Source organism: Micropterus dolomieu, linkage group LG18 (assembly GCF_021292245.1).
Source record: "Micropterus dolomieu isolate WLL.071019.BEF.003 ecotype Adirondacks linkage group LG18, ASM2129224v1, whole genome shotgun sequence".
Lineage (NCBI taxonomy): Eukaryota > Metazoa > Chordata > Actinopteri > Centrarchiformes > Centrarchidae > Micropterus > Micropterus dolomieu.
The window spans coordinates 15,243,023-15,254,183 of NC_060167.1; the positions used below are offsets into that span (position 1 = coordinate 15,243,023).

At 39.3% G+C, this 11,161-nt stretch overlaps 1 long non-coding RNA gene across 1 annotated transcript in view; it reads left to right on the top strand.

Annotated features, from left to right (window-relative positions):
* The window catches only part of LOC123957027, a 61,232-nt gene extending 51,322 nt beyond the window's left edge, over positions 1-9,910 (top strand). Inside the window, exons 2-3 of the long non-coding RNA XR_006821698.1 lie at positions 2,300-2,441; positions 9,518-9,910. This is a non-coding gene — a long non-coding RNA (uncharacterized LOC123957027). The remainder of the gene's footprint in view (positions 1-2,299; positions 2,442-9,517) is intronic.
* The last annotated feature ends 1,251 nt before the right edge of the window (positions 9,911-11,161 follow it).

The following is an 11,161-nucleotide window of genomic DNA, read 5'->3' on the forward strand; positions in this document are numbered from 1 at the left end:
TGACTGTATGAAAGCTACATTTGTGTTGACGACCTGCTCTCATTCACACTGCTTGTGTTGATTCTACAGCGATTAAAGGCTCTGGACAGACCAAGACTTGTAACTAATAGTCCAGCAGGATCTGTGGTTCAATTACTGTGTGGGGCAGCTCTCCTCTGTCCCTGGGCTAGATGCTTTACTGGAATAGCTTCAGTAAACACACACAAACGCAAACACAGAAGCATGCGCCAGAGCCCACGCACACACACGCGCACATCCTTTATAAATGTGATGTCACTGACCAAAGGATATCAACACTGATACATTTCTCTCCATCGTTTTTTCCTTAAAGATATGTCCAGAAGAAACGTATTGGAAGATTGGATATTGGCACTATCTAAATGAATGTTTTCAGGCCCCTGGGGAGGCAAGGTTCACTGCACCGCCTGGGCGTTTAAAAACCAGGGGACAGCTGATGAAAAGCTTGGCTGAAGCAGTTTATCCACAATGAGAGAGAAAACACAGGAAATGAATAGTGACCTATGAAGTCAATTTCAGCTCTTTCACATAACTCTTTTGACAGTTAGTGGATGGGAATATTAACCAGTTTTAGCTGAATGCATTCTTTCACTCGGCTGGCAACCAGTCTTTTGTAAGTTTGAATCCAAAGACTCATAACATGCATCTTCAGCAAACAAACTTGATTTACTGAAAGATCTCAGTGCTGTTCTGTGAAGAACAGCCTCAGTTTGGACAATATGTGCTTAAAATATCAACAAAACCAGCTCAGCCTTGGCATTCACATCATTTGTGAATGCAACAAAAGCATGACTAGAAATCTCTTGAGCTCCCCCACAGGTCCTACCAGACCTACAGCGACAAAACTGAACTAACTAACACATGTGCGCACACACAAACACCCGCATGGCGTAAACACAACACGAGTCCAAGGATCTGGCTTGTTTCCAGAGCAGATGGGTGGGTTGGGTTGGGTTCGGGAGTGGGTGGGCTTGGTGGGTGGGGGGGTGCAGGAGAGCGTCAATCTGTCATTTCTAACAAGCCAGGAGACTTGGAGCCAGGGCAGGTCACACACTCTTCGTCCTTAAGCAGACGTCACATTCCAACTGTGGCATTCCTGCTAATTAGAACACAAATTAATGATCCAAGCAAGTGAGACAGGCTGACTCTCCCTCCATCCAGTCAACATTTAGCCTCCCCCCCGGTTGCATCTTCATCTGCATAGGCTTCTCATTCTTATTCCTTTTCTCTTTTGTTTTGTGTTTTTAAAAAGCCCTTTTTCTCTTCCTCTGTTTATGCACTTTCTCGTCCTCCACGGCAGGTGATAGAAACACTCTGGGAATGTTGTGAAAACACAACCTGTTTCTAATGCAATTAAGAAAAAAAGTAATTTGCATACTCAGGTTTTGTTCTAATCTGACTACATAGGTAGGCAATCTCAGTATCCTCTTTTAAATCTTTTTTTGCTATATAAACAAAGTTATTATTATTATAGGAATCCATGTTGTAGGTGGAGGTAAACAAGATACCATTTGTAACAGACTGCTGTTATCAGCTCCAGCAACAATATGAGACTCTGATAAAGAACATGAAGTAAAAGCCACAAGCCTCTCTTCCATGTAATAAATTCCACTTTTATAAATCTCCATTAAATTGCTGGCATGCTGATAAAGGACCAACCAGGGAAACCTAATGACTGAACGGTCTGCCTACATGGGGTCGGTGGCGAGCCGCCACTCCACATATCTCTTAACAATTTTAATTAGCTACTCCATACAGCACTTTGACATCTAGAATGGGAAGGTCAGACAGAAGCCATAATGTTATGTTAATGTTATTTCCCCCCCCAGTTCTCTGTGTTTGACTAGTGCTTTGACATTGAATAACTTCCACATTCATAAAGACTACCTTTAACATATCTGCTTTCACTAGTAGTGTAAATGTGTTCAGTGGAACTCTGCATAATGGCATCAGTGTTTGAGAGGATGGAACATAAATTGGCAGCTGGATCTGTCTAAACATTTGGAGGAAGTTTTCATGTTGCTACAATGCGAGAAGAAAAATACTATAAGTATAGCTAGCCAGGTAGTTAAATCACAACTTGCTCTGTCTCTTTGAAAATCCAGCATGCTTTGTCTTTATTATTTTTCCATTAGTATGATATAGAAATTATCAGAGCATACCTTTGCGAAAGAATGAAAATCCAGGTGAGTAACTTGCAGAACAAGTGCTGGTAGTTCCTTTCAGAGCCGCACTGCTGAATAAATTGCTTGTTCTGTGATTGTATCTGTTATTCTTTCAGGGAGAACAGTGATACATTCTGGGACAAAGTCACAGAAAACCACAACAACAACAAACTCAATCTGGCAGTGCTCCTCCGCGGTCCAGGACACCTTGCCTACCATGAATCAGTGGAGGGCTGACCTTGAGTGCTAGGCATTAAGGTCAGGACACATCATTAGTCCTGCTTCCCCACTGCAAAGCTAAGAATAGGAACACGAACACCATCACTCACACATCATCTCCATATATCATTCCCTTCGTGCTTTGTTCTTTCTCTAATTCATTATTTTTGGTCAGGGTTTTCTGGAAAGACTAAAACAATGAAACATCCTACAGTAGTACAGTAGTCCTGTGTGGGATTAAATGAGCAGTAGAAGAGCTCTGAATTAAGCATCACTAAATTATGAGCATTATCCACAATGTCAAATCAAACTGGAACATGTGTCTAATGTGTCTCCTTTCGTCACATCAACTAAAATAAAATAATCACTTTCCCTGTTCTGTCATTCTCTCTCAGGTTGCCTCTTTCAGATAATATTACAGGTGTATTTTTCTAGCATTCATTGGTCATGTTGCTTTGTGAACCACACACCAATTGTTACTGTTAGATTGTCTCTACATGCCAGGTCTTTTTACAAAAAATGTCAGGAACCGAAGTACAGTAGCTTCGTTTTATTCAAAAAAATAAGTGCACCCCGCTTGTTTGAGTAAAGTGCTCTGGAAAACAACACCTTACATGACGGAGAAAGAGCATGTTTTTTTAAACACCTACAAATCACCTGCTGGTAACAGCCCACACCCTCCATCTCTAGTTTCCTTCTCTTCAGTCCCAGTTGGGGCTCTGGCTCACAATCAATACCTTTCACTGCTAAGCCAATCTGCAATAATAAAGGCATTACAGACAGGGAAAAATAACACCAATCTTATTAAATATAGGAGATGGTTTCTTCGCTTCTGTGTCTTCCTGTCTCGCGTTGCCTAGGTGAACAACATTGGACAGATCGCAGTGGTTGCCTTGATCCCTAAATGTTCTGGGATGATCAGCGGGCTCAGGATCAGGGCCGGTATTGTGGGTTACAGGTACAGTTTGGAGCTTAACATTCTGCTCAACTCTCCTACCAGCCATGTATATTTCACAGGATTGTCTTTTATATTCAGTCTGTGGCTCAGTGGAGCACTCATCTTTATTTCATTTTGTGGCATTTTTTTTAATTTTGTGAGTTTTTTTTAGCACCCTCCTCCTCCTACACTCCCTCCATCCTTCCTGACAACCCCCTCTGCTGACTGAATCAGTAATAACATTATGGAGCTTGCACTTTAAGCTTTCAGCAAAGCAAACACTAACTTCTTCTGTAGCAGTCTGATTTCTACCCTTACTGCATCATGCTTGAAAAGGGAGATATTCACACTGTCAAAAAAACACCTATGCTCAGTTTTTCTCCCCACAATGAGCAAAAACAACCATCTAGCAAACTCACTTCTTTAATTTATAATCACCAATGTAATTTAGAAATTACACTTTATTAGTAAATTGTGATATTTCAATGTAATTTATTTAAAGCCAGTTTACCAAAATCACATAGTTTTGGTTTCATTTGCTCAGGTTTTGAGATTTCTGCTGCTGAAATGTCCCTCCACCAATAAACGGACTTTTGTTTATTGTGTTCAAAGCATCAAAAAACAATCTTTTCAGAAACAGTGTTCTAGGTTCAATTGAGTACCATTATAAAAAGAGTCCTGAAAATTACCACTACAATAACACTATTTGCATGGTTTGATACCATTAAAGGTATAATATTATTTGGGAAAATATATATAGTATACATGCCAAAAGGTGAATATCTGGAGTGGTGAAGGACCAGATACTTTACCTTAGTAGAAGAAGCAAAATCACTCTGTACAAATACTCCATTACAAGTAAAGGTCCTGCATTTAAAACTCAAATTAGGTAAAAGTATTGACAAAATATACCAAGTCCATTAAAGGTACTAGATAACCTTGTTCACAGTGCTAATGTTACATATTATAATATCGAGTGATCATTTTGGATGCATTAGCAGCATTTTAATGTTCTAATTCTAGTTATTCTACTGTTGGGTACTTTACTGTTTAACAATGCTGCATATTTTATACGATCATTATAGATTTTTAAAATATGAATATGAAGCTGTCAAATAAATGTAGTGGTAGTACAACATTTCTCTCTTACAAGTTTAAAAGGCAAATAAAAGACTCTAGTGAAGCACATATACCTCAGAATTGTACACAACTTGAGTAAATGTTACTTTCTACCACAGGTTAAGAGTGACAGCAACGAGCAATGACAACCATATTGTTTTGTCTCCCCTTTTAATCCTAAACACATGAATCTAAAACATTCTGTTGGGTCTCCAGCGACTTCTGAATGACTAGTGAGGACGACAGAGCTTTTCAGATGGTCTCATTTCAGTTGGCTTTGGCATTACAGTTTGTCTGTGGTCTTGGTAAAGCGGCTGTAAGGCCCACCGGACTATCCCCTACCACTAGCTGGTAATTGAAAGCTAAACTGAAATCTAGGATTCTTGATAGTGCCAGAATGATTACAAATCCACACACAAGTCAGTTTACTATAAAAGAGCTAACATCACTCACATACTGTGTGTTCAAGATGATCCATTCATCACCCCCCCCAAAAATTTGGAGAATTCTGCAAAATAAAAGGCAGCGTGGATTATTTTTTCTACCGCTGTTGTTCCACCTCAACCTTTTCCCTTCGATGTTAAAAAAGGACACTAGTAAATCGTCCAAATGTTAACAAACGACTAGCTTTTCTCCATTTTTAAAACACAGATTTTGGTTCTGAGTCCTGATTGAGCGAACCTCCTTGTCAGCTGTTAAGACGCCGAAACAACACATCACAAACAACCCTCATTTGTACTAAAGCAGTATTGCTGGGCAGAGAAAGTAGTATTGGCAATTTATTTCAGAAGCATTTTTTGTTGTATTTCTTGAAATGCTCTTTACATTCCAACAACATTGAAAAGGGTGGCGATAGAAGAGTGGGTAAGACACGTGCCTTTGGTGTTGGAGACCAGGGTTCGATTCCCACTGTGACCCATGCATCCACCATTGTCTCCCTGAGCAAGACACTTAACCCGTTGTTGCTCCAGAGGCGTGCAACATCTGACATGTTTAGCAACTTTAAGTCGCTTTGGATAAAAGCATCAGCTAAATGAATAAAATATAATGTAATGTAATGAATCAAATGCTCTGACACAAAAATGAAAAGAATCTGGTACGTGGGGCTGTTGCAGCCCTGTAATGAACATTCAGTCTGAATGCTTGCCTACCTACTGTACTTGATTGTCAACTTGCCTTACTACCTGCCTTCTTGCACGCACTCTGTCCGTGCTCTCACTGCACATGAACATGTGTTTTGGGAGGGAGGCCTGAAGGGAGTGGATGCTTTTCAGTCGGATACTTTCCACATCTAGCTGTCTCTTGCTGGTTTCTCCAACGTTGCCCACCTTTAAGTTGTAAAAGGAAATCACAGCCTCTTGTGACATACTGCTTTCAGTTATTTTGCATTTTATACCATAACAAAAAAGAAAAAACTATGGAAAAAGAAAAGTAGAGTTCTTCTACCAAATTCTACTATTCTTCTATTTTAGAATGTATCCTACATACTGTATGTTATACAGTATTTCTGAATAAAAAACTATGAATCACTTCACTAATAAGTCACACTACTTTTTCTACAAAACAAATAAAGCCTTGTTCTGAGGGCTCGGGGCACATAACATCAACAAACCGAACTTTGAAAAAAAAGCAAATGGCTGAATTTAAATGAATGACAAACATCACTGATAAAAATGTCAGCCGAGCCAGTTGCTGCATAATGATAGTGAAACCACCTGTGATGACAAGGTAATTTTATTCTCACAGAACACTACAGGATATTTTCTCTCACATCTTCTTTAACACAAATGAATGATGAGCTTCTTATAAAATAAAAATTGATTGAAAAATGTATCGTTAAGTGTGTGTGTATGTATAGTTAATTAAAGAGACAGTTTTGGTTTTTTGAAGTGAGGTTATACGAGGTACTTACTCCTTCAAAAAACTCAAACTACCCCTTTAAGCTCAAAAGTATCATAGAGAGTTTACAGAAAACAGGATTTTAACACTAACTATATTGCTAAATTATGACAGCAATATTTAATAATTAGCATTCCTTAAGAAATCCTACAAAATTAAATACATGTAGTTCAAAAATGACTAAAGCACGTAGTACAGTCCCTCAAGAACAAGCCAATTAATTTCTTTAACAGGGTAAAAACAAAATAATACATTTACTTTGTTGTTGATTTTGTTTCCACATACTGATGTTGACATTCCCGTGTGTTATGGTCATCTCAAACATCATATCCACTTCATTAACTTGATTAAGATTGCATATTTTACATGCACCATAAATGCATTGTAAAGTTCTGTCATTCAATTACCTACATGCCCTAAAAGTGAAAGAAAAAAAAATCTCAAACAAATGTGTAGCACAAATCCACAGCTGCATGTACATGTAGAAAAACATCTGAGATTAAGGATTGACATCTCTGTATCTAACATGACATTCAGTCTGATCTATAAAACAATTATGAAATTATTTGGCAACAGATTGTAATCTCCAATGCTACAATGAAAAATGAGACGCTTGGGTTTGATATCTCAATGAAGAACAGGAATGAAATCATTAACTGAACCATTTGGCAACAAAATCCAATCTTTGCTACATCAGATGTGGTAAATGAAAATGGGAAGGTGGGTTGATATCTCAACTAAGAACATTTGTTGTCACAGATGAAAATCAATTCTTACCAAAATAGAAATCATTGTAGAGGCAATATGTATAAAGACACCAGAGGTGTTTGAGCAAGACCCTAGAAATGTTTACATATTAGATACATACAAAACCTTTTGTAATCTACGTCCTACAAAAGATAATAACTAGAGCAGGTAGTGTATCTGCTTTAAAAATGCTAAAAATCGTGGGGGAGGAATGTGAATTACAGAATTGATGGGTGATACTGGTGGAAGTACTGACCTTGTGGATTAAACATCTGAGAAAATTACAGAAAACATTTATCAGCAAAATTCATTTGTAAATCTCATGTTAATCTCTGTTTAGTGGATGTGGCAATCTCCAAATAATGCACATCCAGTTAAATACAAATTGCTTTGCGTGATGCAATTTCGTATGATGTGATGAACCTTGAGGCACACAATAAAGTAGGAGAAAAATTTGTGCACACATAATTTTTGATATTGCTCTAAGGTTAAGTCCTCAAGTCTATCTCAAGAATGATGTTCAGCTAGTAAACTACGCCATAAATTGTGGGTGAGTCGCTCTTAAAGCGAGGGTTTACTCATTCAAGGTCTACACAGGGATTTTTGATAACAGACTACTGCACAGGTACATATATACTGTGATATGTTTTTTAAATTTTTTTTTTTTACTTTTGGCAGTTCCATTTTACAAGGCAACAGGGTAGTCAATCTCACACTGATATCTTTTTAATCTCTTTCTTTCTGTCCTTGTGTGTGCATGTGTTTGATTTATGTGGCTCAGCAGGCCATCAGGACACAGTGCTGGCCTCTCAATACTCTGCTGTCTGATGTAGCAAGACATGTGAGATCACACTGGCCTCCTTATCTAAAGTACAAGAAAACATCCAACCACACAGAGTGATAGAGAAAAAATGTAAAGGAAATGAATACCTAGAGAACAAGAAGAGTCGGGATAAAGTTGAAGACTTGAGAAGTTAGTAGTAGAGGTGGTGAGGGACAGAAAGTGCTATAGTTTCCTATTTAGCACTGAACATGGAGTGCAGAAAAATTTAAATGCTGACCAGATGGTGGCCCTAGATACAAATTTAAGGGAACACCAAAATCATTACAATTCATCTTAAGCGGAATGTCTGTACCAAATTTCACATCACTCCATCCAAGAGTTATTTCATGGAATTTCATGGCAAACCGTCCAGTTATTGTTGAGATATTCAATCTGCACCAAAGAGGTGGACCAACTGACATGCCACACCTAGAGCCTCCCTGCTAGCGTGGCCAGTGTCCATGTTTGACTGGGGAATGGAGAGACAATATCAACAAACATGCATTAACTATAGCTAACAAGCTAAGGGCGAACAGTGTTTTGCTAGCAATGGTACTGAAGAATAAGGACAACAGCATTTAGCATCTAAACTGACCCATATTGACAGTTGCGGTTACGTTTTTAAGCTGTTCAATGCGCTACAGCGGACTAGCTAATAAGCTATCTAACTGTTCAACCCGTTCGGCAAGGCAAGATATGTCTCTATGCTCGTGAGCGAACAATGGCAAATACATAGGAAAGCTTTGTGAGTTGTGGTTCAAAGTCTGACTCTTTTGTGTTGTGTTTATCAGTGTTTGTCGACACCTACTGAAGTTAATAATCTTTAAGTGTTTTTGATAATTTACTGAATGGGGCTTTAAAGTTCTGTCATCCCCCACAAGTATTGTTTTTTTGGGGAATGGTTGATTGCTTGGTCCCTAGGATTGGTTGTTGTTTCACGTAGACAAAGTAATAACTGCCTTCTAACTGAATGGATGTGCAAACAGTCATAAAACCCAAAATATTCAATATAAATCGTTTCCTTTCTGGGAGTGGTCAGATATCTTTCTGAACAAATAACACAGGGCATGTAATTTACAGAGAAAATCTTTTTTCTGTGGCAGAACGGACTGAAAAGTTTGCTATACAAAAAGAGCATGAAAGAAATAACTTGTATAGTTCCTGTAGTGTTAACAGGCTCACAGAGCTTGCAAATGAACTTGATTCATTCAAGCGATCACTGTTCATCCCTAAACTGTTAGTTGAACTTCATGCAGTCAGTCAAGCAACATATTTAACTACAGCTGACATGCACTGAGAGTTTACAGTTATACCATTGCCAACTTCACCTCCCAAAGTCATGAGTAGAGGAAGAAGAGTTTGATCAGCATTCCCCGGGTTGGTCCTTCAGGGGTTACACTGTTCTGCTGCTGCCCTCTTTGCCTACGCTGTATTACATTGTTCACACTCTCCTTACCCGAACATACAGAAGCACAGCCCCCGCAGTGTGATGTCCGGCCTCTCGCTGGTAGAACATACGTGTCCGTTTCTCCGTCTGTCTCTCTGTCTGTCACTTCCTAGTCCTAATTCTCTCTCTGTCTCCTTCTCTAGGTGCCAAATTATGTCACTGTCACTGACTGGTCATGTCGCTACATGCAGATTGGGGTCTGGTCCAAGTGTTTACCGAGGGGAGGGTGACATCTGGTGAGCAAAGTGCACTGAGGCTTCAGGAAACTGGTTCCATCTGTGGTTTTCTGACCACAACCCACAGAGAGGAAGCAATTTTTGTTGGGATATGGGTATGTGTGATCCAGCTGTGACTCAGAATGAAAGACAAGGACGGCAGTTCCATCTTTATTAAGGCCACATTTTGAATTTGCGTCGTAACCTGAAGTTTCATCCACTCGATTTGATTCAAAAGTGTTGAGTTCTTGTTAGCTAGCTAGTTCTGGCATATAAAGGTTTTTAAAGGGAAAGGAAATTTATTTTAAGATACATTTATGCGGTGACCCTGTGATTTTGGTGGATTGTGATTACCACTTAAAAAATGTGCCTAAATCTCACAAACTCCATTGTTGCCATGATATTATAATCTTAAAACATTCACTGAGAATCAAGTCTTGACTGTGGACTAATGACTGACCTAAGAGAAGTTGTTTCGGTTATGAAGACAAGTAGAGCTTGTATTTTGAAGAGTATTTTGAAGCAGAACCGATCAGCACCTACCTGCTCCCAGCTTCTGAATCTACAGTAGGCTTTAATCTTAAATCAAATATGATTTAGTGACTCCATTGCCTATATTTATAATTACCAAAGATTATCCAGAAGACAGTTTTGTTAAATAACAAGTCATATAGACGTTTTCTGCCCCGGCCCCCCTCACATAAACTTTGTTTTTCAGTGCCTCACAAAATTACCACTATGCCTGCCTAGAAAAACTAAATTGGCCTTTACCTCACCGTCAAGGAGTTATTGTCACTGTTGGCTTAAAAGTTGAAATGGAAGGTGGATCAAATCATCAGCTGACTATGCCTCTGACTCAAGCAAACACAAGCCTTGTCAGAAGGTAGTGAGCGAACAAAGTTTTCTACACATAATAGTAACTTCCTCACAGACTGCTGCAGCCCTTCAATACATAATTTACTTGTTCAGAATCTGTAATAACATCAGTGGCATAAAGTGGTAACATGCATGTCAAAGTTATCTAACACACGCTGACAGTTAAGCCTCCGCATGATGATCTGATCTTCCTATTTGCTTACAGCCTCAAGTTCAGTTTGCTCTACACTCCTCTCCTTCCTAAGCCCTGACCTAGACTCCCTCCCCAGCAACCTCCTTTGGGCCAACTTGGACCACGTTAAAGGAGGGAAAGTCTACCCTCGCCGCCTACGCACACACCATTCCTTCCCTCTTGCCATCAATCTCCCCAGACCCCCCGCCCGCTTCTTCATTGCTCTGGCTAATTAACTAAAAACCAAGCAGAGATTTTATATAATTCAGCATCAAGAACTGCCATGTCTTGATCCAGAAACACCCAGAGAGAAACATGGGAAATCGAGCCAGAACCACCAGGAGAGGAAAAGGAAGACTAAAACGCAAATGTCGTCTCTACCAGCACAAGCTATCAGAGCACAAGGAGCTGGAAGCTGAAACTGTGAAATTCTCCTCACATATTTTGTTTCTTCCAGGGCTACATTTTAATCAGACACACTGGTAAAGTAGTTGCAGGCCAGGAATGACCAGTATCAAGGTGGG